The 26,885-nt window shown below is 44.6% G+C and overlaps 1 pseudogene across 1 annotated transcript; it reads left to right on the top strand.

The window, feature by feature from the left end:
- Positions 1-688: 688 nt before the first annotated feature.
- On the top strand, positions 689-24,316 carry LOC147636754 (uncharacterized; annotated as a pseudogene). Its single transcript, XR_015266201.1, has 8 exons — positions 689-1,740; positions 22,491-22,677; positions 22,756-22,889; positions 23,034-23,146; positions 23,259-23,374; positions 23,479-23,651; positions 23,733-23,812; positions 23,911-24,316. The product of XR_015266201.1 is annotated as an uncharacterized LOC147636754 (transcript).
- Positions 24,317-26,885: the final 2,569 nt, after the last annotated feature.

Below are 26,885 nucleotides of genomic sequence, written 5' to 3'. Positions count from 1 at the left end.
AAGCCACTCCTCGAATGTGATCTTATCTTTGGATTCACTCTCCGACTCCTAGCAAATAATGCATAGTGACTAAGCGACTAGGTATATCTCCCTCCCATTTCTCCATCTCTCTTCAAATAATCGAGAAGCCACTCCTCGAAGGTAATCTTATCTTTGGATTCACTCTGACTCCAAGCAAATAATGCATTTTCATTTAGAGCACGGAAGTACCTCTTCCTAGCGTTTTTCACCCTTAAGTCTATGTTACAAAATTTGGATTCACATTGGCGAGAGTAGAGAGCAAAGACATTGGCAAGGGAGGTCTTGCACTATTCTTTGGTCAATCGGAAGCTTGCTTAGGAATTGTGATAAACAAATTGTGACACTTTTGTAAGGGACGCTCCATGTCAATCCGCTTTTTAAACACTCGATTTTTTTGAGAGCATGCCTCTGATGCTTGACAATAGCGGACAAAGGAATCATCTTTCTCTCTAACATAGTAAGTTTGATCCTAATGTAAAAGAGCATGAGTTCTTTCAATAAAAGAGGCTCTCTCTCTCTCTCTCTCTCTCTCTCTCTCTCTCACACACACACACACACACATACATAGAACGCACATGCACATCACCTTTCTCCATGACATGCATATGCCAAATGCAATTAATAAAATTCTCGCACCAATATGGTCATTGCAAAGAAATCCTGATTAACAAAGAAAATTCTCACACCGCCTCCATGGCAGAGAACACCCACCAGCTGGAGATGGGACGCGTTGATGAGGGCACAACAATGCAACTCGGTTGTAATCTCACATACTTGAGAAGAGGGAAGCGGACTATAAGATGCGTTGTGTGCAGGCCCCTAAGCCGAAGCTCGACCTTGTGATAGGGGGGCCGCGAGCCCGCCGACTATGGTGGAGGGGGCGAGATGAGCGAGAGATGAGGGAGAGAGAAGCAGGTCGCACGAAGAGCTCGGCTGTGTGACAGGAGGAGCCGTTAGCTCAGCTCACTGTGGAAGGAGAGACTCGTGAGCTACCCGGCAACCGTGGTTGTCTCAAAGACTTGTGAGCCTGGCTATAGTGAAGGAGGTGCGAGATGAGCAAGAGAGGAGGGAGGGAGAAGCAGGTCGCACGCCGAAGCTCCCCTCTTGCACCTCACAGAAGTCACGCACAGACCATCTCCAGGTAGGTGAGATGATGTGGGGATGTAAAGTCATGCAACCATAAAGCTTGCCAATTTTTTGAAACTGGCATGCTGCAGTAATGGCGGCGGTGTGCCGATCGTGCCGTCAAAACCTAGCTTCATTGTCAGAAAACGAGCAGCGTTCTAGCCCTAGCACATCTTCTGTCACTCTGCAGCATGAGCAGATCCTGTGGTTGTCCCGAATTCTGCTCCTGGTGGTTCTCTGCGTCCCATTTCGCCCAGCAGCCGCGGCTTCCTGGCGCTCCAGCTCGCGTCTCCCAACTCTCTCCAAGCCCCTCCCTCAGCGCAGCCCAGCCCTCCTTCGCTTTACCGCCGCCCCCCCGCCCTACGAGATCCGCTACTTCACCCAAACCCTAGACCTTTCCGCCCGGCCGCCTCGCCTAACTCCACCGTCCAGCAGCGCTACCTCTTAAACACAGACCACTGGACTGACCCCGATGTCGCCGGTCCCATTTTTCTCTACTGCGGCAACGAGGGCGACATCGCCTGGTTCGCAGAGAACACGGGCTTGGTCTGGGAGCTCGCTCCTGTCTTCGGAGCTCTCGTGCTCTTCCCCGAGGTACCACGCTTTGAATGTGCGAGGACATGATTTTCCACTTTATATATATTTGTGTGATTGATGGGATGCCAAATAAATGGTGATTTAAGATTATACAGTTGATAATTAATGAGCTGTGCGCTAGAAATGTGATGTGGAAAAACCCTAATCTCAGCCTTTCTGATTGATTGCTATTCGTTGCTTGAGGTGAACGCACAATAGTTCACAGAGTACAGAGGGCTTTCAATTCATCGTCCAGTCTAGACTCTTCCAAAACATTACAATTGGCTGAACCCCCCTGCTGCCGTGTGGAAACCCCTTATGGCATTTCTCCTTCACTTGTTAATTCAGCAGCAGCATCTTCATAAGCATTGGAGGGCATGGGAGTCCTGTCGGCAGCCTGTAGATACCCTGTCGGCAGCAGCCAACAGGTACCCTGTCGGCAGGCGGCAGGCAACAGGTAACCAGGCAGCATTTATCAGAATTATCCCCTGAATATTTGTCCAAGAGCTGGATGACAGCAGCATCTGCTGGCTGACCAGCACCTCAAGCATAATATATAAGTAGAAGTCATCATTCAGCAGATTCATTCAGTCCATTCAGCATAGAAGAAGTAGAAAACATCATCTAGCATGTAGAAGGGGCCAGAGGTCTCCCCTACATCTTGTACAAGCATTCAGTCACCTTTTTGTACCATATTAAATACAGAAAACCTACACCAACTATCTCTCTCTTCTTCTCTCTCCTTTGTCTTAATCATGTTTAATTAGCATCTTGTTCTTAAGTAGGCTTAGGACCGTGGATAAGAACAACTAGGCTTCCGTGCATGCAACAATAGGACTAGGAAGCAAGGTGGTTCCAAACGTAGTGAATGTTACGTTTAGTGCGTTTGGAAAACGTGTTGAAAAGATTCCAAACGTAGTGAACGTTGCGCCCGATATATATATATATATATATATATATATATATATATATATATATATATATATATACAAAATTTATAGTTAAAATTTTGAAATATGAAGTTGGAAGATTCATCAATGAACATTAACCTATAAAATCAGAAGTGTACGTTCACTACGTTTCCAAACATTAGTGAACGTTCCAAACGTTTGTAATCCAAACGTAGTTTGGATACAACTATGCTAGGAAGAATGAGGTTTGGTTTGGCCTTGGGTCAATTAAAAGCACACTAGTGGCTAAAAACAACAAAATTATTGCAAGGAATCCTCATAGTAGAGATGCCTACCAGGTGTGAAGGAAATTAGGGCTAGGAGTAGCTCTAGGTGGGTAGGTGACTTGGTGGTTATGGGACACCACGATGTGTTGTTTAGGTGGAGTTGACTCATGGAAATTTGGACATGAAGTGTAATGTCCATAGTCACCAGAAACAAAAAACGGGAATGGAAACGTTCAAGGAATGGAAACGGGGAAACGAGTTTTTAAGGGTGGAAATGGCTGTTTCTTGTGACAATATCACTTGGGAAATGAGAAACGGCCATGGAAATGGATGGGGTCCTGAAACGGAGAAACACATTTCTAGGGATTGAAACGGCCATTTCTTGTGACTATGGTAGGACCATGGCCAAGGATTATTTGACTAGAACCGAAACCCTAATGAGGTTTCATAGCAAGATATCGTTGTACGCATCGCATGGATTGTGGCTAGCGACTCACCGCCCAACCATAGGTTCAATGCCTCGAACCACTTCCGAGCCTAAGGTCTAATTGTCGTGAGCGTGCTTTGTACCGATGGCTTCAATCTAGTGTCCCATACCATGCTATGTATCTAACGCAAATCCTTAGGATAAGGTCCTAATCTGGTCATTGTTGGGGAGCCCTGAGATTAGGAGAAGGCCACAGGTAGGTTACAGGTGGCTAAGGTTCATTATTATTTATAATCCATGGTTATTGGCAATTTATAGTTGGATTTTTATTTTTAGCGGCAGTAGTTACTATATAAGTGACTAATGGGTTATTGTGATTCATTCAGTCATATTACTTGGCTGATGGTTTGTGCCTGGATCAAACTCTTGCCATGGACATGGCGGTTGTAGACATCTGTCATGGCAGTGATGTGTGAACTCTAGTAGGACCAGCTGGGGCACCTTTTCCCCTCCATAAGAGGGGGGAAAAGGAGGGGGTTTTTCCCCTATGCACACTAGGCACCCTTATTTCATTATAGGGTTTATCTTATATTGTACTTTTGGTACTTATCATGTAATCTACAACATTGCTTTGTGCGCCTCTCCTCGGTACCCTCACGACTATACTTGAGTGTGTGTGTGGATTTTTGTGCTTGGTTGCAACATCTCTCCAACCTTTGGTATCAGAGCCTTGTGCTATGTGATTTTGGGGACTCTAATTGGCAGTAGCAACTCACATGGAGAAGCCCGTTTTTTATGTGTGGTGGCAATTTGTAGCTTCAACCATCTTCTCTCCCTACCTTGGTCTCTTCAGAAGATGCCTTGGGGTGCCTGAAGGCCTTATAGGCCTTCATTTGCAAGGAGGCAAAGCTCCATTGGTGCTAGGAGAAGCAAGAAAAATAGTCGCCACTCTACAGGTCAGCTTGGCTATCTTCCATAGCTCACTCCAGGAAGCCGTGTGCACACATGAACTTGTCGGTGGTCCAATTAACCAACCCCCTTCTCAATTTTTTGACTTGAGCTCTAGTTATCGCACTGGCTGACCGTGGGCTACTTTTGTGGAAAACCAATCTCGTCAAGCAACCTTCACAGCCACACAACCTCGCAAGCAGCACCACAAGCAGCCCAGTACTCTTGCCTCGTAGATGACAAGGCGATAGTTGGTTGCCTCTTGTTGCTCCATGAAATAGCTCTTGAGCCGAGGGTAAAACCATAGCTTGATGTAGATCTCCCCGTGTTTGGATCTCCTCCCCAATCTAAGTCACTCTAGCCGTGGAGTCGGACTCCATCCGTCGTTCCCCCTCTAGTGTCATAGAAGAGTCCAAGATCCTTCGTACCCTGCAGATACTGCAAGATCCGCAAGCCTGCGTCCCAATGAGTCTTCAAAGGTGTTTGCATGAATGAGCTCAACAATCCCACAGGAAAGCTCAAGTCCAATCTGGTGTTCAGCAACCAAATCAATGAACCAACAAGCTTCCGATACAGAGAGGCATCAACTTGCTCACAAGGATCGTTCATTGTAAACTTCGTGTTCGGGTCCATCGGTGAAGTAATAGGCTTGCAGTTCTCCATCCCAAAGGCCTCAAGCAACTCATGAATATACCACTACTTAGAGACAAAGAACCCCCTCTGGGTCTGCCAAATCTCCAATCCCAAGAAGTGGAGAAAGCCTAAGTTGGTCATCTCAAACTCCTTTGACAAGGCAGCCTTCGTCATTGCTATGTGCTGTACATGACCGCCAGTGAGAATGAGATTATCCACATAAAGGATAACCAACGTGACCAAACCGCGTTCTCGAAAGAGATACAAGTTAGGATCTATAACTGATCTCTGAAATCCAATCCGTAGAAAGAAGAAATCAATCTTCTGATTCCAAGCCTTGGGAGCTTGCTTAAGACCATACAAGGCCTTCCGCAACGTGTAAACCATCCCCTTTGATCTTGGAACCTCAAAGCCTTGAGGCTGCTCAACATACACCTCCTCCTGCAAGTCACCATTATGGAACACGGATTTTACATCCATCTGATATACGGGCCACTGCTGAGAAGAGGCAAGGGGAAGAACAGTCCGAATCGTGGTCATCCTCGCTGTCGGTGCAAAGGTATTCTCATAGTCGATGCCAGGCTGCTGAGCATAACCCTTGGCCAAAAGTCTGGCTTTGTGCTTGTCCATTGACCCATCAGACGTATACGTGGTCTTAAAGACCCACTTGACACCAATGATTGACCGTTGTGATGGCCTCGGAACCAACTCCCAAGCTTTATTCTTCTCTATGGCATCCAGTTCCACTTGCATGGCTTTCCTCGAAGTATCCTGAGAAAGAGCTTCCTTCACGGAAGTGGGCTCTTTGTCCCACATGATACGAGACATCAAAGCATAGATTACCTGTAAGAGCTCCACTAAATGGCTTTTGTTACGAACTCTATGCGATCTTCGAGGTCCGTTCTCTGGGGTCCACTCAGCGCGAAGCTCCGTCACACCTAACTCCCAAAGGGTGTCTAACAACCACCTTGGTACTTGAACAGAACGTGGAGCCTCTTGCTGCTACTGGGGCTCATCTGTAGTCTCGGGCTCAACCTCTACGACTGACTGAGGTTGTCTTGTTGGAACAATAGATCGGTAATCATCCTTAGATGAGAGACTCATCTGGGTCTCCAAGAAGTGGTGGCTCATTAACAGTGAAAGCTGGAACATGCTCATCAAAGACAACATCTCTGTTGATAACAACCTCGTTTTGCTTCGGGTCATACAACCTGTATCCTTTGTTGGAAAGAGAGTTATATCCCACAAACACAAGCTTCTGGGACTTCGAGTCAAGCTTCCCCTTCTGCTTCTTTGGAATGTGAACATAGGCATCACTCCCAAACACACGAAAATGGGAGACATCTGGTTTCCTGCCAAAATAAGCCTCAAATGGAGTCATCTTTGGTAATGAAGTCGTCCGAGATCGGTTGAGGATATGGACAGCCGTAGCCACAGCCTCTCCCCAAAGTGGACGAGGAAGATCATGATGCTCCAACATCGTCCTCATCACCATCTCCACCACAGTCCGGTTCTTTCGCTCAACCACTCCATTCTCTGAAGGCAAACCTGAATTGGCCAGCTCTTGCTTGATGCCATGTTCTGCACAAAACCGTACAAACGCAGTAGAAGAGAATTCTTCTCCTTTGTCAGCCCGAAGAGTCTTTATCTGCAATCTAGACTCCTTCTCCACCATAACATGCCACTCCTTGAACTGAGTAAAAGCTTGGTCCTTCTGGGAAAGGAAATAAACCCATGTGAATATGCTACAATCATCAATAAGCAGCATAAAGTACAAAGAATCTCCCAAGGATGGGGTTTGCATAGGTCCACGCAAGTCAGTGTATACCAACTCCAAAGGTTTCGAAGCCCACTTAGTAGCCTGCTTGGAAAAAGATTCTATGTGTTGCTAACCATGGATGCAGTGGCCAAAATGGAAGTGCCACAAGTCATCGATCCAAGTGCCTGTCAGACAAGAGAGTGCTGAGAGTTTGTAGATACCATTCTCCACTCCACCTTCCCATACAACCTGGCTTGTTTCTCTGTCTCGCAGAGCAATAGAATGCTCCTCAAACTCCATTTGGAAGCCAGTCTTGCAAACCTCATGCATTGACAATAGATGAAAACAAGTGCAGGGACGTAAAGAACACGAGAAGAATGCTTCCCCCCTTTGCCATGGGGAATGATCTCCATCCTACTCTCACTGTGAATCGGTATAGTGGAATTGTTGCCAATGAAAATGTGACCTGATTGATGTTTAAGATCCTGTAAAAACTCTCGGGAAGGAGTCGTGTGCTTGGAAGCACCACTATTGAGAATCCACTCCCGAGTATCCCTGGCGGCAGTGAAACCAACTGCCTCCCCGTTCGAAAAAGATGAAGCATCTACGTCCAAAATCTCGAAGTGTGCAAAGGTTGGAGTCTCTGGAGCTGAAGTTGAAGAATCAACACTCTTTGCGGTACTCCGCTTAGGACATTTTCTCCAGTGGTGGCCTTTCTCGCCACAATCATTACAGGTCCACTCGGCCTTCAATTTATCACGGTCTAAGTCAAGCTTCTTCTCAGAAGACTTCTTTGATGAAGACTTCCCTTTGCCCCTATTGTTGTTGTTACGGCCTTTTGACCGCTGGCCAGTCAAGGCCTCAGAACCTCTGCCGTGTGAAGGGTTCGTAAAACGCTCTTCTTGGTCCAAGACCATAGGCACAAGCTCCTTCCATGTGATGGTGTTGAGCCTGCCACTGGTGATCAAAGAGGAGTAAAATGCTGAGTACTAAGACCCATGTCCTCTGGAGATATCTCCTTCCCAGCCTGAAGAACCTCCTGTTGAAGAGCCTGCAACTTGTTGATGTGCTCTCACATAGTCGAAGACTTTGCAGGATTCATCACCCGCATTTGCACTTCCAAGGAGATCCGCTTCATGGATGATACCCTGTTATACAAAGAAGCCAAATGCTGCCAAATCCCTCTGGCCTGCGTTATATGTTTTATATGATTAATCACCTATGGTGTGCAAGTAAGGAAGATGAAAGAATGCACATGGGCATTGACACGATCCCATAATTGTGCTTAAGCCTCCCGTTCTGTAAACCGGCCTCGGTCTTCAGACAAAAACCAAAGGGCGGTGCAAAAACAAACTTGCACACAAAACACTTCAACACCTTTGAGGACCAAGAAAAGGAAAACAAACAAGGGGAGCTAGAGTGCTCTTGCAAATAGTACACGGACACCGATTGGCCCCAAAACGCAGTGACGCCCCTTGCGGTATTTCTTTAATTGATTTTAAGAGAGCTTTGATTACAATAAGGCTGGAAACTCAGCCGTCACAATAGAACTCCTGAAGCCTGCAAAGACTCTGCATCATGGCTTCATATCCATCGGCATCCACAAACAAGTCCAGCCATCGTTCACATCAAAAGACTCCCACACATTGAGTCTGCATACAGAAGCTTTCTCCCATGATCAGGGCTGCCACAACCATCCATAGCCTCTCACCCTATGAACAGCATGACACCCTGACACATCCAGTGCTCCTGCATCACGCCGACGACTCTAAACTGTTTCCCATAAGAGAACTCACATCACAGCACAGCGTACCATATAGTAGACACACCTGTACACTCCCTCTCTGCCTTCCAAGGGTACTATCCATCTCAGTTATGGATTCCTTGTCCCCTATCCAATCAGTAGCAAGGCTGTACCAAACATGTGTCCACTCCTGTGACCGTTGCTTGCATGTGACCTATCTCCTGGAGAAACCCAAAAACATGTTTCCACATGAAACAAAGACCTGTTTCAGCAAACATTGGGTGACCTATTTCCCCATGAAACATTTGGTCTGGCCCAGCATGAAACCCATGTCCTGTTTCCACGTGAAAACATTCTCGGCACATACTCAAATGTAGTGCCAACACAACACACAAACAAAAGAGAGAGCTCTTACTGAATATGTCTAGCTGTATTTCTGCCCCACAAATATGTTACATAGGTATGCCCAAAACCGTAGGTCCCTCTGTTCCTTCCAAGCAGGAAGAAAGCAATTTGCTCCATGGGTATGCACCCATGACAGCTTGCGTTGCTCCCATGCCAAGAAACATAACCAGGTACTTGCAGCCAATAACCCATGTACACAGTGTACTTGCAGCCAAGCAAAACAGCCCATAAACAGTCTCAAAACAGTCCCGGCTATGCGCCTCCTTCAGCCCGCTCCTTCCCTTCCAAGAGAGTGAAAGACAGAGAGAGACCTGCTCAGCCATGTGCCTCTGGTCTTGCAGCCGAGAGAGAGAGAACACCTGTGGGTGATCTTTCAGTCCACACTTCTGTGTCCAGCACTGCCGGTATGAACAGCAGTGCAGCCCAACAGACAACCTCTTGCCAAAAGCCAAGGAGAGAGGGAAATTCAGTAGGCGCCTGTATACACTGCAGCACAGCAACCAACAGCCCTCCGAGAGCCAAAGGGGGGGAGAGAGGTTCAGCACCTGCGTCTCTGTTCTGTAGTACAGCAGCCAACTAGCCTTTTTTCCCCAAAGAGCAAGCGTAAGAAGATATTCAGCCGTGCCTGTATTCTTTGTAGCGCAGCCCGCCAGCACTACTGCACAGCCCGCCAGCCATTTTTTTCCAAAAAGCATGAGAGAGAAAGAAAGGCGTGCTAGCCCCCACTCTCCAAAAGTGGTGTAAGCCTCCAAAATTAGCCTATGGGGCCACCATCCTTTAAATTATAGTTTTTAAACCTTTGTCCCCTTGGGTTATGTGAAGGGACTTTTATCACTTGGCCCCAAACTGGTGCCATTCACACTGTCCACCATGTCCCCGTGCACACCTGCATATGCATACTGTCCAGAGAAAAACATAGGGTCGTGACACGTTCTTTCCGAGTAGAGGGTAAAAGCTCCCTGTCTTCCAACTTCGGCCATGGAACACCAACCACAAAGAAATCAGCCAAGTCATAAGACTCCAAGACAGACTCCATCATTACCTTCCATATGCCGTAGTTGTTCCCGTCCAACTATCAATCCACTGGGAATGTGGGGAGAGTAGGGATCTTCACGTGCTTCTCAGCCATCTCAAGCAAGTTTGCCATCTCAAGGGTTCACAAGGTCTTGTGAAGGGAGGGTGGGTGCGAAAAATAATAAAGAAGAGGCTGCAAATAGTATGCAAGGTGGCTGTCCAACGGTGATGGCCGCCTTCTACCCGATCTCCAAGTCCTGAACAGCCCAAGCAATCTCCAATCAGCACCACAAATTAGCAAACCTTCAAGCTCCCACTGTCTCCAAGCTTCAACCCACATGGGGCTTTGATACCACGTCAGAATGCACAACAGAAATGAAAGACAACTGCTGTAGAGAGCAAAACGCAAGAGAGAGAGAGAGAGAGAGAGAGAGAGAGAGAGAGAGAGAGAGAGAGAGAGAGAAGCTGGATAAACTCTGCTATATACAGTAGATCCGATACCCAAGATATACAAGAGGTGTGGGGGCTAGGCCCACTATATATATGGCCCTGGGCTGCTGGTCGGCCAGCCCAAAACAGGCCGACAGCAGCCCCATCTGCTCATGACCAGAAAAAAAACACAGTCGGCCAGCACTGAACAACAGGTCGGGAGGTAGATGTCCAGTTGGCTAGCAGAAAGGAGCAATTCGGGTAGCACATCAACCCCATGTCCACACAAAAATAGGGGAATATACATGAAAAATAGGGAAAAAATGGAGATACACCTCACTGGGCGGGCACACCCACAACAGAGGCCCTAGTGTGTAATGTACAGACAGGAGATGACTGTTAACACGCCTGCTGCCCAGCGAAGCCCGCGGCAGCACCATTCCAGCTCCCATTTTGGAAAATTTTTCCCCACCACTGTGTTCCTCATCTCTTCCCAAGTCTCCCAAGCCAAAAATCATTGAAATCAGAGTTCGTTTGGGCCTCGAAAACACCCCAAAACAGAGCTGAATTGAGCATAGGGGTGCATGTGGGAGTCTTCAAGCTACTCATCGGTGGTACCGGCATTGAAATATGTTAATTGAGCTTGCAGAATTTACAAAAAGTAATCTCTATCCCTACTCCTTTCAATACTTTTGCAGGTCTGCAGAGAGCTACTTGTAGTGTTCAACATTGCGATCACTAGCATACATGCAAAGAGGATTCACTTGGACCAAAGACACATGAAGATGCACAGTGAAGGCCTGTGTTGGCATGTATAGATTAGCCGCGAGCATTTGAGTGGGTAAAAGTCAAAAAGCAGGGTTGTTATGACCAAAAAGCTGAGTTTGATAGAGTCAAAAAGTGGATCAAAGTGTATGGAAAGGTTGACTACATTAGGGTAATGGCGTGCAACCTGGGGCATGAGAACATGCTAAGGCAAGCCTGTTTGACCAAGTTTGACCACACTTTGACGAGGGGTTGACTAGCATTTGACTCGATGGACAAGGCTATGGACCAATGTTGTGGGAAAGCATGGGCTGATTTTGGCTTGGTTTTGAAAAGCAGTAAGTCTGCAAAAGCTACTTTTTGTGCTTTCTTGATTGAAAAAGTCGCTTTTTCTCAGGGCTTGATGAGAAGTGCTTTTGGCAGCCTGTTGGAGGGCAAGATCAAGGCCTCTTGGAGGGGAAAATCATTGGCCAAAAAGCAAGATTAGACATGAGCACTTGAGAGACAGCAAGAGGTGTTGAACAAGTGTGCTTATCATTGTTTCCAGAGGGGAACTTTATGGGCTGATCAAGGCCAAAAGGGACTTTGATGCAGGTGAAGAAGCTATGTGAGAACGCAACTTCAAGGAGGCTTCAAAGGTTTGGCAGGCATCATCTTTAGTGGAGGTTTGAGCTTTTATTGCAAAGACTCGTGAGAAAGCTAAGTGGACAGTACACTAACATGGTCAAGCAGTGGTGTTTGACATAGGTGATTGGATTTTCTAGAGCTTTTAAAAGAAAAGTACGAGGTAAAGTTTCACATCGATATTTGGTGAAGTTCAAAAACTATTCACCGATGGATTCAAAGTGGATGGAGGAGGGTGACTTAGTAGATTCACCTATGGTTTTGCAACTTTATCTTCATGCTTTTGGTTTGGAGCCTAGCATGGAAAGTGCTCACAGGTTCAACAGGTCTGGAGCATTGCCTGGTGCTCAAGAGGGGGGGTCCTTTGCTCCCTTGTCACAGATGCACTCAGATGGGATCTAGGAGTCGCTTGGTAATCTCTTTATGGTTCACTTGAGGTACTGAGGGTTGATAGTACATCTACTTATAGGACTTCTATGATATGTGTACTAGTCACATGGTTTATGGTATCTTTTGACTTAGGTATGGTTGGAAAAAGATTGGGATGCTAATCTTTACCATATGGTCTTGGATGTACTCATATTTATGTATGGAAATATTTGTACATATGGAGCATCTTGCATGTATTTGTTTGTGATGATACTGCTAAGTATGGGACTATGGGATGGCCATATTTTGGAGCAGTTGGGAGATCTCTTGGAGACATGTATATTGCATGGGGTGGATACTTGGTTTTAAATGACACTTGTTTTGTGTTTTTCTCTCTCTAGCCCGTGGGATGTGGCGTCGTATTATCATTTTGGTCTACGTCTAGCTAATGTTTATTCAATAGCATGGAGGCCTTCGATATCTTGCTAGCCTTTAGCAGCCTGAGGTATCATTATTAATTTGGTTTCCTTCTTTTGTGTGTTTTGTTTGTGGTTGGCAAAACTTGGACGTTCCAGTTGCACTATGGAGCGCAATCGAGGACGATTACATTCTTTCAAGAGGGGGGTATGTCACCGTAGTGCATGTTTTGTCTCAGCGGATATCCTAACCCTAACCCTAATTTTCAAGATTGTCAGAATGAAGATCTGTTCACGTCATCACGAAGAGCTCGACCACGATGGATTGCGGCTATGTCTCACCACCTAGTCGTAGGTTCAATGCCTTGAACTAGCCCTGAGCTTGAGGTCTAATTGCCGTGAGCCTTCCTGGTACCGATAGCCCTAACCAAGCGTCCCATACCACTAGGCTGAACCACCCACCTTGCAGCTCCATCCTACATGCTTCCTTGGTAGCCGTAGGCCACTTTGGGACTACTTGACCTCTTGTGTCTAATAAGTGACTCCATCGTCACTTATATAGTAATAATCTGGCTATTATTAGCCCTTGCTTTATTTATAAGTTTTCATGCTTTATTTTAGCCATTATTAGCCTTAGGCTATTAATTATAAGCTCTTTGCTAATCTAGACCTCTTCTTGCGAGCGCCCTTAGCCCACATGTGAACCCTCTAGGTCCCCACATCCTAGCTAAGCCTTAATCCTTATCTTGGGTTAACCCTAATCCCCAATCGTGGGTTAGCACACGTCCCTAACCCTAATCCTAGGCATAAAATGTATGGTCTCCACAGATCAAACCCAAGGATTATTTGACCTAGAATTGAAACCCTAACTAGGTTACATAGACTTGACGTCGTCGTACGCATCACATGACCGCGATGGACCAACCGTAGGTTGAGTGTCTCAAACCACCCCTAAGCGTGAGGTCTAATTTCTGCGAGCTTGCTTGGTACCGATGGCCCTAACCTAGTGTCCCATACCACTAGGCCAAAGCATCCACCTTGCAACTCCATGGCCACACGAGATCTTGCACGCTTCCTTGGTAACCCCGAGCCACCATGTGACTACTTGACCTCTTGTGTCTAATAAGTGACTCCAAGGTCACTTATATAGTAATAACCTGGCTATTATTGGCCCTTGCTTTATTTAAAAGATTTCATGCCTTATTTATAAGCTTTTAGCCATTATTAGCCATAGGCGATTAATTATGCTAATCTAGACCTACCTCTTCTTGCTAGTGCCCTTAGCCCACGTGTGAACCGTCCAAGTCCCCACGCCCCGGCTAAGCCTTAATCCTAACTCGAATCCCAATCTTGGGCTAGCACACACCCCTAGCTTTAATCCTAGGCCTATTAGGATATAACTCTTGGAGAATGCATAAGCGGAAGCATAAACTGAACAAGAGAGAGAGAGTAGAGAGAGCTTGTGGACAAGATCGCCTTTTATATTAGCATGAAGGCTTTTCAATGGCAATCAGCTAGCAAGAGATGTTGAACTTGTGCAAAGGAATGGATGAGAAAGTGAGAAATGGGAGGACTCCTTATATAGTGAGGATGTGCACCTGGCCGACTGCTCTAGAACAGGCCGACCAGCTCACGACTCATGAAATAAGGATAAAATACATTAAATCCCCAATAAATAGGCTTTGCCCAAATACATTGACATGCACTGATTCTAACACCCCCTTTGCAGCTCATAGTGTGCAAGCGTCTGAAGAAGATAAGTTGATGAAGATGCAACCATGGACCCTCCAGCACTGCGAATACTGGAATCACCTCGGAGAGAGCACCCGCCAACCTGTTTCCTCAAAACAAAATGCCACCACGAATAGCAAGAAACTTTGCTTGGCTACGAATTTCCACACAAGTGTGTAGTGAACTCCAAGAATAGATGATGAACTGCTGGACGCTACGCCCATAATCCCCAACAGTGGATGGAAGACACATCACGTCCCAAAAGTCTCGAACAATGAACTCGGAACAGATCTAGTTCATAATCTCTACTACACAAAAGATAACCATGTCTTTCCAGATGTCTAATGCTTGGAACCTCGAATCATGGTCCCCATGCACCAATAAGTGGAGCTGTAATTAGCCTCCTCTCCCGCCCACAAGCCTCCTCTGGTTGGAAGCACATGGGGAAAACTGCATGTATACTAGAGAAGTACATTTGGGTCCTCTTGAGGCAGAAGTGCCTTGGGAGCCCTAGCAGTGGTACTAGAGGAATTTGTATCATTATCTTGTATATGATCATTACCCATCTTTGAAAATGTGGTCCTGGCTTGGGTTGTACCTTTGGGCTTGCAATCCTTGGTGAAATGAACCTGTTGTCCAGAAGAGCAGTGACACAGTCCTATCTATTGCACTATAACAAGTGCCTGATCCTGTCCACTAGGAGGGAAACTTACCTGCTCTTGAGAAACAAGGATAGATGCCTCCTCCAAGAGGGAACACGCATATCCACAGCAACAAAGTACACAAATCTAAGCTCTCCAAGACTCCTCTCAAGTGCTTTCCAACGAAGCAAGGCTCCAGAACCAATCAGCCCCCTCTCGAACCTGAGAGAGACAGAGGCTGGACAGCATCAAAACAATCCAAGAAACCACTAGGAACCCTCTACGGGAAGGGTCAGGACTTGTGGAGGAGGAAGAAGATATACAACCACTTGTTTGGCAACACCACATGCAAGAAGCTCACCACAATTGATGTTGAAATAGAAAACGCAGCCAATAACTCCACAACCTGCTTTTGAAGAGCTGGGGGGCTGGCTGACAGCAGCAAGAGGGCTGGCTGGACCAGAAAACGCAGCAAGGCAGGAAAATGCAGTCATTGTATATGTTGATCTGCAGCCGCAGAAGCTATGGAAGCAAAACGCACAGCAGAGGCGGCGAGCAGTTTGCAGAAGGATAGAGCAGCCTGAACATAAGCGAATGATACCATGTTGGAGAATGCACAGGCGGAAGCATAAACTGAACAAGAGAGAGAGAAGAGAGAGCTTGTGGACAAGATCACCTTTTATATTAGCAGGAAGGCTTTACAATGGCAATTAGCCAGCAAGAGATGTTGAGAAAGTGAGAAATTGAAGAGAAAGTGAGAAATGGGAGGCCTCCTTATATAGTGAGGATGTGCACCTGGCCGCCGACCGCTCTAGAACAGGTGGACCAGCTCACGACTCATGAAATAAGGAGAAAATACATTAAATGCCCAATAAACAGGCTCTGCCCAAATACACTGAGATGCACTGATTCTAAACGTAACATTAAGCCCGAGGGTGGGGTGGTTTCGGATGGGAGGTGGCTGGCTAGTGGTTCTATTGTGATCATTTGATGCAGGTTATCCTAACCTTAAGAGGGTTCTCAACATGTGGGCCTTACAATTAGTCTTATAATGGAGTTATTCATCAATGAATGATTTCATAAATGTGGCTTTTGTGTTGGTTGAACCAAGTGCCACTTAATTTTTTTTCAAAATTGACCTAATGCATATGTGGTGGTGGTGAAATTGAATCTATTTTTGAAAAATGTTAATCAAAGAGCTCACGAGTGTGAGACATAATACTTATTCTTCTACTTTAAGCTCAAGAATCTAGGCTCTAGTAGATCCTGCACACTTCCTTGGTAGCCCCAAGAAGCCATCACGTGACTACTTGATCTCTTGTGTCTAAGAAGTGACCCCAAGGTCACGTATGTAGTAATAACTTAGCTATTATTGGCCCTTGCTTTATCTAAAAGATTTCATGCTTTATTTATAAGCTTTTAGCCATTATTAGCCCTAGCCTATTAATCATAAGCTCTTAGGTAATCTAGACCTCTTCTTGCTACTAGCGCCTTTAGCCCATGTGTGAACCCACGACCCAACTAAGCCTTAACCCTATTCTCGGGTTAACCCTAACTGCAATCTTGGGTTAGCACACACCCCTAGCCCTAATCCTAGGCCTGTCGGGACATAACATTAAGCCCAGGGGTGGTTTCGGATGGGAACTTGTTGGATTATATCACCTCTAGAGGGTATGCATCACCTTTTCATGCTTGTACTGGTCATTTTATGAGACCTTGCATTGGCATATTTTAGTAGATATTATTCAGCATTTTTCTACCATTTTTAAGGCATTTTTTAAAGCATTTTATGCCACTGGTCTACTGTCGGCCTGCTATAGCTGGCCAAACAGCACCTTGGGGGAGTATATAAGGGCTAACTCCCCTTTCCCCCATTTCATCTCATTCTTTTGCATCTTGTTGAGGTCATTAGTAGCTGCTTTTGCTTCTTACCATTGTACAGCACCTACGGGCTTCCCTCGTGCTCAATTTTCTGCAATAAACATCAGTTTCCAGCATTTACAGGTCTTGTACTGGGCCTACATCTGTGTTTTCTATTTGCTTCACTTTCTTTCATGGTATTAGAGCAAAACACTGACCCGTGAGCTGAAGAGAGCTGCATTTTCTGTTTTGGAGTAGGCTTCGACAGTTTGGTGCGTTTTCTGCAGATTTCAGCGTAGAAGGTGCTGCGTTTTCTTCCGGGAGCAGAGGCTTCCTCAAGATTGTTGCGTTTTCTTCATTTAACGCTTGGGATTGTTGTATTTCTGAATTTTCAGCAAAGATTGCTGATTTTTATGTTGAAGCCCTCTTCTAGGTGTTGAGGACAGGGATCTACAGCTTGGAGAGATCTTCCTTCTTCCTCTCCTTTCAGTTTCCCACCCTCCCTCCCTTTCTTCTTGCTGTGCACAACCTAAGAGGAGGATTTGCTGATATTTTCAGCCCCTTTCTTAAGAGAAGGTTTTTTGTCAGAGGACGTGGCTTCACGAGGTTTCTCTACTGCGGCTCGTTCTCCTGTTGATACTCCAACACCATCACAGCCTGGATCCCCTGCTCCTGCTCCACAGGTGGTTCCTATTCCCAATCTTTCCTCTCTGAGTTTCTCTCATCTAGGTCTTTCTCCCACCCCTACCTATATACCATCCTACAATCCTCCCCAAGTCAGTGTAACACGCGGAAGCTCTGGGAGTCTTCGTTCAACCCTAAACACCATCGAGAACATTGTGATGCAAAAACGCAGACAGAAGGGAGAGTAGAGAGAGAGAGAGAGAGAGCTAGAAATTCAGTATATTTCATATAGTACAAAAAGGTACTCTAGTCTACAGCCCTAGGTTGCCTTGCTAAAAAGTTGAACATCACCCAAAACAGTCCCTAAGTTTGACCCATTCCTTAAAGGAATGAATGATTACAATGAGGAGCATCCTTGCTATTTATAGGCTCTTGAATACTTGGAAAACTAGCTGACTGCTGGTCGGCCAGCCTACTGTGCTTTAAATGCCTTTAAACGTTGTCCGACAAGTCTTCTTGCTTTGTCATGATGCGCCTGCAGCCTACCTCTGAACTGGTACAGCCGATAGCACCCAAGTTCCTCTCCAAGTCCAACATTGCCTCTTCTGCATCTTGTGCTCCAAATCCTAGCTCTAATGATCTTTTTCTTGGCTGCCCCTTCTGGATTAGCTCTGGGAATGTTCATGTCAATGCTTGCACATGACATCCCCCTCTGTGAAACTTGATGACGGGCTTCCAACTTGTTCCTTGGATGACTGTCATCATCCCACTCTATTCCTGGAGTCCCTCTGTCATCCATCCAACATTGCCAACCCTTTTCACTGAAAACCCGGCCCGGTCTCCAGAACCACTTTGACTCTGAATAATATCTATGCATTTGTTCCATCCAGTCCCCAATCCATTCTTGCCCTGACTCTGAACACTGTCTTGGTCCACATTCCTGAGAAATGAGTCTGGCACTCTCACATCACCCCTTGGAGGATAATCCTCCCTTGGGACCGTTGCTCGAGAACCTCTCTGGCCCACAGGACTGCCATCCCCTCTGGCTTTGTGGAACACCACCAACAAACCTCTTGGGAGCTCTTCTCAATCTTGTGTTCCTTGCCTTGGGCTTCGTATCCGTGCACTTTCCTGTACCTTGGACCTGTACACCTTCATATGGGATTGAATCAGTGTTTAGCTTTGCTGAGCCTGATGCTGTGATACCCATGTAACACGCGGAAGCTTTGGGAGTCTTCTTTCAGCCCTAAACACCATCTAGAACATGTTGATGCAAAAACGCAGACAGAAGGGAGAGTAGAGAGAGAGAGAGAGAGCTGGAAATTGAGTATATTTCGTATAGCACAAAAAGTCACACTAGTCTACAGCCCTAGGCTGCCTTGCTAAAAAGGTGAGCATCATCCAAAACAGTCCCTAACTTGGACCTATTCCTTAAAGGAATGAATGATTACAATGAGGAGCATCCTTGCTATTTATAGGCTCTTGAATACTTGGAAAACTGGCCAACTGCTGGTCGGCCAGCCTACTGTGCTTTAAATGCCTTTAAACGTTGTCCGACAGGTCTACTTGCTTTGTCATGATGCGCCTGCAGCCCGCCTCTGAACTGTTACAGCCGACAGCACCCAAGTTCCTCTCCAAGTCCAACATTGCCTCTTCTGCACCTTGTGCTCTAAATCCTAGCTCTAATGATCTTTTTCTTGGCTGCCCCTTTTGGATTAGCTCTGGGAATGTTCGTGGCAATGCTTGCACATGACATCCCCCTCTGCGAAACTTGCTGACGGGCTTCTAACTTGTTCCTTGGATGACTGTCATCATCCCACTCTATTCCTGGAGTCCCTCTGTCATCCATCCAACTCTGGCAACCCTTTTCAGTGAAAACCCGGCCCGGTCTCCAGAACCACTCTGACTCTGAATAATATCTATGCATCTGTTCAATCCAGTCCCCAATCCATTCTTGCCCTGACTGTGAACACTGTCTTGGTCTTCATTCCTGAGAAACGAGTCTGGCACTCTCACATCACCCCTTGTCAAAGAGGATGATCTACACAAGCTACAGTCTGAGATCCAAAGGGTACCGTTTTTGGGAACCGGAGGTTGATGACATGATCATTTTCCGTGATGCTCGGTTTGATGAGAGCTTGTTTGGCATTGATTCCTCTCCATCTGATGCATCTTCCGGCTTTCTAGATGATCCATTCCGGGCAGATGCTAGTGATCTAATACCTCTTTTACGTCTAGCTCCTCCTCCTCCTCCCCCTACTGCAACCCTGATGCCAGCTGCTACTTTACAGCCTCCCGTTCTTGTTGCACCAGCTTCTGCATCTCCCAGTCCCTCTACGAGTCCTGCTGTGACTCCAGGATTACCCTCACCAGTGCTTACTTCATCACCACTTCCAGCAGCATCGGATGAGTCCTCTATTGTAGCTGGATCTTCTTCTTCACGCTCTGAGAGGAAGGTTGGCCTACCACAGTGGGTTCAGCAACTCTTTAAAGATTCTGGTCTCATTGATGCACAGCTCCATAATTAGATCTCTACCACAATCCTTGGACCTCGCTGTTCATCTCGGGCTTCCACATCTCATCACAGAGTGAATTATGCTCTCATGAGTTCTCTCCAAGAGATCGATGAGCCTGAGAGTCCAGAGGAGACTCTTTCACAGCTGTAGTGATGACAAGCCATGGAAGCAGAGATGGCCTCTATTGAGAGGAATAACACTTGGTCTTTGGTGCCACGGCCTTTATATTGTCGTAGTATTGGTGTGAAATGGATTTTCAAAGTCAAGTTTCATGCAGATGGTATGTTGGACAAGTACAAAGCCCGCCTTGTTGCTCGAGGATATGCTCAGAAGGCAGGTGAAGACTTTGGTGAGACATTTGCTCCTACAGCCAGGTATACTACCATCAAGATTGTTTTGGTTTTGGTTGCACACTTCAGATGGGCCGTGTTCTAGATGGATGTCAAATTTGCTTTTCTGAATGGAGATTGAGAGGAGAAAGTTTATGTTGATTAGCCTCTTGGTTTTGTGATTCAGGGTCATGACAGCCATGTGCATCTTCTGTAGAAGGCTCTTTATGGTCTCAAACAGGCATCTCGTGCCTGATAATAGAAGATTGACGCCTTCTTGTTATCTCTTGGCTTTGAGAGGGCATATGCTGACAGCAATCTCTATGTGCTTCTTTATGATGGAGATATTTGTGTCATTGTTTTGTATGTTGATGACCTCATTCTTTCTGGCTCAGATAGTGGGTTGGTCACTCCGGTTCAATCTAAGCTTTCAGAGACATTTGAGATGACTAATCTTGGCCGTCTACATGATTTTCTTGGATTGGAGGTTTGGCAAAAAGATGATTGTATCTTCATTTCTCGGCTGAAGTATGTGAAGAAGCTGCTCTCACTTTATGGGTTGTCAGATTGTACACCTCTCTTTTGTCCCATGGATCCCAATGCCAAGTTATCCAAGGACGATGATACACTCTTGGTGGATTCCACAGTGTACCTGCAGATTGTTGGCTCATTGCTTTACCTTGCCAACACTTGTCTAGACATCTCCTATGCTATGAGTGTCCTCAGCCAGTTCTCATCAGCCGCTCGAAGGTCTCATTGGCAGGCGGCTTTGAGAGTTCTTTATCTTCGAGGTTCTTCAGATTATGGCATCACCTACTCCATTAGTGAGGATTTGGTTGGCTTCACAGATTCTGATTGGGCAGGCTGTATTGATACTTGGAGGTCTACATTTGGATATTGCTTCATGCTTGGTACTGGATTGGTTTCTTGGAAGTCTCAAAAGCAGAGGACTGTTTTTTGCTTCTTCCACCGAGGCTGAGTATAAATCCTACCTTCTCTCCTCCACTGAGGCACTTTGGATTCATCAGATTCTGGAGCATTTGTACTGTGCCGACACTTCCCCGATTACTATCTTCTCAGATTGTCAGAGTGCTATTGCTCTAGCACAGAATCCTGTGATACAGGGACGATCCAAGCATATTGAGGTGCATTATCATTTTGTACGCAACTGGCCTACTGTTCTACCAAGGACAATGTGGTTGATTTCTTCACCAAACCACTTCCGAGAGCTACTTTGGAGGTGTTACTTCTGCGTGCTGGTACTGGATTGCCCCTCTGGTATTGAAGAGGAGGTGTTAGATTATATCATCTCCAGAGCGTCTACATCACCTTTTCATGCTTGTACTAGTCATTTTATGAGACCCTGCATTGACATATTTTAGTAGATATTATTTAGCATTTTTAGGCATTTTTAAGCATTTTATGCTATTGGTTTTCTGTCGGCTTGCTACAGCTAGCCGACCAGCACTATGGGGGAGTATATAAGGGCTGACCCCCCTTTCCCCCATTTCATCTCATTCTTTTGCATCTTGTTGAGGTCATTAGCAGCTGCTTTTGCTTCTTACCATGTACAACACCTACGGGCTTCCCTCGTGCTCAGTTTTCAGCAATAAACATCAGTTTCCAGCATTTACAAGTCTTGTACCTGGACCTACATCTGTGTTTTCTATTTGCTTCACTTTCTTTCAGAACCTATGGTTGGGAGGTGATTGGCTAGTGGCTCTATTGTGATCATCGATTTTGGGTTGGATGCGGGTTATCCTAACCTTCAAAGGGTTCTCATTATGTGGGCCTTACAATTAGTCTTATAACGGAGTTATTCATCAATGAATAATTTCACAAATGTGGCTTTTGTGTTGGTTGAACCAAGGGACATATAATTTTTTCGAAATTGACCTAATGTGTACGTGGTGATGGTGAAATTGAATCTATTTTTATAAAATGTTAATGACAGAGCTCACGAGTGTGAGGCAAATACTTAATATTTATTCTTCTACTTTAAGCTCAACAATCTAGGCACTAGTAAAACTGGTGAAGCCCAAGGAGAGCTACCAGACTGAATTTGACATTTTCTCAGATATTCTCCTTTTTCTCTTATTCTACCTTGCTAAGCCTATGAAGGTTCTTAGAGATAGGTGTAGTACCTTGTCCACGATCTAAACTAGTTTTTAAAGGGACTAAAGAGACCTTGGGTTCTTGTGAAAAGAAACGAATGAATGTGCTTGTTCTTCTTTTTCTTTTTTGTATTAGGCCAACTGCTTGGACAGTTTTCTTAGAGACTGGAGCCCTTAAACCTCACAGAATCTTCTTGACATTGAACAGTCCATGGCAAACTAATTCCTTTTGTTGGCTTGCAGCATCCGTATTATGGAGAGTCAATGCCTTTTGGTAGCCAGGAAGCTGCTTACAAGGATGCTGATGCGCTAGCTTACTTGATGGCTGAGCAAGCTTTGGCTGATTTTGTGACGCTGTTGAGAGACCTTAAGCGCAACATCTCGGCTGAAGCTTGTCCAGTTATACTGTTCGGAGGCTCTTATGGTGGAAGTATGAGATATATCCTAAGCATGTGCTTATCACCCAACTTTTGTTACCTTTTCTTGACTCTGTTTTGATCGTGCTCAGTGCTAGCTGCTTGGATGCGGTTGAAGTATCCACACGTTGCCATTGGAGGAATTGCATCCTCAGCGCCCGTTTTGCAGTTTGAAGATCTAGTTCCGACAGACACTTACTACAGAATAGTTTCTGAAGGTTTTAGGGTTTTTAGTGCTCAACTATGCTGCATCTTTTCTTTGTCATTGCTAGAGTATTACATAAATGTGTGTGTTGTGTTGCATGTTCACTAGGATTCTTTGTCACAGGTTTTTGGGTATGGTTATGAAACAATCTGAGCTTGTGTGCAGCGAGAGAGCATAGAATGTTTTGAAGCTATTCGACAATCCTGGGATAAACTAGAAGCTGTAGGCCAGTCAGATGGGGGTCTGCAGAGTTTAAGTGACAAGTTTCAATTGTTCAGGTAACTATTTTTTCCATAAGGTTCTTCTTTTGTTTGGGATGCTCCTCCATTTAGGGCAGATTGAATCAAATCAGAACTTTGAGCTGGTGCTGAGTGGAATCGATGTGTTCAGAGAGCTAAACAGCACTGTTGAATTGGAAGACTGGATTTTCTCAGCTTACTCCTACCTTGCGATGGTCAACTACTGCTGATTTTGTCATGCCACTGCCAGCCTTTCCTATCAAAGAGGTAAAATTCTGGGAAGCATTCTAATGTGTGCTGAAAGTGGGTCTTTGTCTTTGAAACGTTGCTGAGTTGCAGCCTCCACATTCAGGGTTTTTGCAATATTGTAGATCTGTAATGCCATAAATACCAGTGCTGGCAGTATGGATATTTTGTCACGGATTTTTTGCGGGCATTGACGTTTTCTACAACTATACGGGATCGCTAACTTGTTTCGAGATTGAAGATGATCCAGAGTAATGTTTGTTGCCCATTTTTCGAGATTGAAGAATTTGCAGGCCATGTAATGTTTGTTGCCCTTTTTTTTGGTGTTAGAAATGTTATATTTCACCAGGATATGATAGAGGTTCTGATGCACCTACAGAACATCAGAGAAGTCTTAAAAAACTTTGGGAGCAACATAGTGTTTTCTAATGGCTTATTAGACCCGTGGAGTGGAGGCGGGTAAGTTATCAAGAAGGGAGCTTGATGCACCACACAAAAATTTGAGGTTGTTTTCTCGGCTTTAATCTTTGTGAACTTATTTTATCCATACACTGCAGGGTCTTGCATGACATATCTAGCACCATAGTGGCTGTGGTAACCAAGGAGGGTATGTATGCTAGAGGGTTTTGAAGAAGTCTTCTTAAAACTAAAATTTTCATTCGTTTAAAGTCGTTAAAAGATTTAGCAGGTTGCTGCCTCATTTCCAATTATTAAAATCCAAATGTAGCTTGCAATTAGAAAGAAACACCTCTAACCAAGCTTTGTTTGTAGCCACAACCTTGTGCCACAAGGGTCCACCTATCTAGGTGTTCAACATGACTTGGCATAAGCCTGCTGTAAGATATCCAACCATGGCTTGCTACACTCATGTTGTTGCATATCAAAACCATGCCCCCTCCCTAAACTTATGTTGTTGAATGTTCAAAATTGATGAACGTTCTCGTATTTAATGACTAAAACACTTATGCCAAAAAAAAGTTGGCAATACCAACTCGACTCGTTAAGCTAGTGTATCCATTGAGCAAGATGTAAATAGTTTCTAAGTGTCATGGGAAAAAATCTCAACCAAGATGCATCATAAAACCATGGTCATCCGACCAATCTATACACCTCATCGAAGCACCCATACCCTTAATACACATTTTCCAAGTGATGATATATTATTGAGACATTATAGTTTTAGCTAATCTCGAGGTTGTTTCTTGTTTAAAATCTCTAATGAGTGCAAGACAAACTATATGGCAATCCTAGTTGAAGAAAAAGTTCTTCTAGGTTGTGATTAATTGAAGAAAAATTTCCTTATCATGCCTTAGATAGTAGATATGTAAACACACCCATCATTGAAATTCCTTGGAAGCAAACTAATATCTTTCTTCCATGTCAAAAAGTGAGTCAACTAACCCATCTATGATTGCCCCATCTATGACTTGCCCTTGGACTTGAAGCCATATATCACCAAACTATAGATCATCCATACAAATGCCTTGGAAAGGCATCCTAGAAATTATTTTTAATAATGAAGATGGATTTTTTCTAAATAAAGCACTGGGAAAAAAAAAGCTAACTAGAGAAGAAGTTCAAAGACTTCTTGTGGACTAGCTACAAAGAAAAGATGATCAATTGATGTGTAGAAGATAGAAAATGTACTCTAGTCAAGATGAAGCAAGGGGAAACGTTAAAATCAAATGATTATATAGATCACACCAAAACAACCAAAAGACTACCTACTCCTATAACACTAAGAAAAGAATATTTACAACAACAGTAGTGGGAAATAGAGATACAAGAGGAGAGATCAATTGGAGGCGATGGAGATGGAGACACAAGAGGAGAGATCAACAGTAGTAGGAGATGGAAACACAAGAGGAGAGATCGATTGGAGCATGATAGAGACGTGGAGCTATATAGCCAAATATGGTGGAAGGATTAGTAGAAGATTGCACATTGAAAGAGTTGTGGAACTATATAGCTAAGATGGTGGAGGGCACAAGAATTGGAAAAGAAAAAAATGTTATCCTAATTAACTGCATCCAGAGGCTCTTATGTAGGAAGGAGTGTCTCATTTCTACCCACCCATCTACTCAATCAAATTAGAAACAGTGGATATAGATGAGTTTATATATAGATTGTAGATAAGGTGTGAGAATAGAGAAGGAAGCTTTCTTCCCACCCATGTACTCAATCAAATTAGAACACTGCCAAAACACTACCCTTTTCACTTTAATAGTTGCAAGAGAAGTTGGACAAAAAACTAGAGATCCTAGGGGAAGCCAACTTAAATGGCTAAGCTAAAGCATAAATTCCAAGGTTACATTGATCCTCCCTAGCAAGAAATGGAGATCTTTAACTAGATCCAATAGGCATTTGATGACTTGAGCACGCTAGGGTGTTTGGCTTGACTTTGACAACAAGGCATGCTAGTGGTTTAGATCACTGAAGCTTGAGAAAAGAGTGGAATTTGAAACTTTTAGAACTACATTTATGGTTGGTTTTACTAAAAAAAAGTGGATCAAAATGAAGTGCCATTTCATAGTTACTCTTTCATAGTTGAACAATATGAGATAAAACAAGAAATTTGTGCACAAACACATAACTCATATATAAAACACCTAAATCTAGGGTGTGAGGATCAAGAAAGACTCAGTGATGATGATCAACTATTATCACATTTTGGATTACAAACTTTGGAAGCTTTTTACCAACTTTGGAAAGTTTGGCTAGCAAGCTAGATGATAATATGATAGAAGGATTTAGCCACAAATGCACCAATGCACCTAGTTTTGTTCCAAAGGAAACACTAATCACTTAGATGTCAATGGACAAGCTCTTAGTACATCCAACTACTAGTCTAGTTTCCAATGAAACACCAATCACTATGTGCACTGGGAAACCATAATACTAATACATGCCACTATCCAGGACATACCAACAAAGACCCCCACTTGCCTTAGGACATATAACTACACCAAACCTAACTCAAACTTCAACTTTTGGAGCAACAAATACAGATATAGAAAGGGGAGTGCATAGGGTACAAAAAGTTCCCTTACCTCCACTTGTTTTACTACCACAACCTGAGCCACTCAAACCAATTAAGTGATAATCAAGGAACCTTCAGACAACAAGGTATATGAGGTTAAGATTGAACCAAAACTTCCTTACATAGAGCAACCCTTAGAATCCTTGCCTAGTTATTATTGGGATCATGGAAGAGTTTTAACTTTGGCATTCCAAGTAGGGGTATAACCCCTACTTGGAAGGATATTAATTCAATAACACATGCATAGAGCAACCCTTAGAATCCTTGCCTAGTTATTATTGGGATCATGGAAGAGTTTTAACTTTGGCATTCCAAGTAGGGGTATAACCCCAAGGGAAGGATATTAATTCAATAACACATGCATGCACTAAAGAACTATAAATGGTAGAATTTGCCAACGGTGTGAAAGGAATGGCTTTGAATTATGAGAATGAGAATGTAGGAATTGTTATATCCGGTAGTGATACTGCCATTAAAGAAGGAGATATGGTC

The sequence above is a fragment of the Cibotium barometz genome, chromosome 7 (genome assembly GCF_041138505.1).
Source record: "Cibotium barometz isolate CiBa-2024 chromosome 7, ASM4113850v1, whole genome shotgun sequence".
Taxonomy (NCBI): Eukaryota; Viridiplantae; Streptophyta; class Polypodiopsida; order Cyatheales; family Cibotiaceae; genus Cibotium; species Cibotium barometz.
Note: the sequence above shows the minus strand (reverse complement) of the source record. Positions and strands in the feature narration are given on the sequence as shown.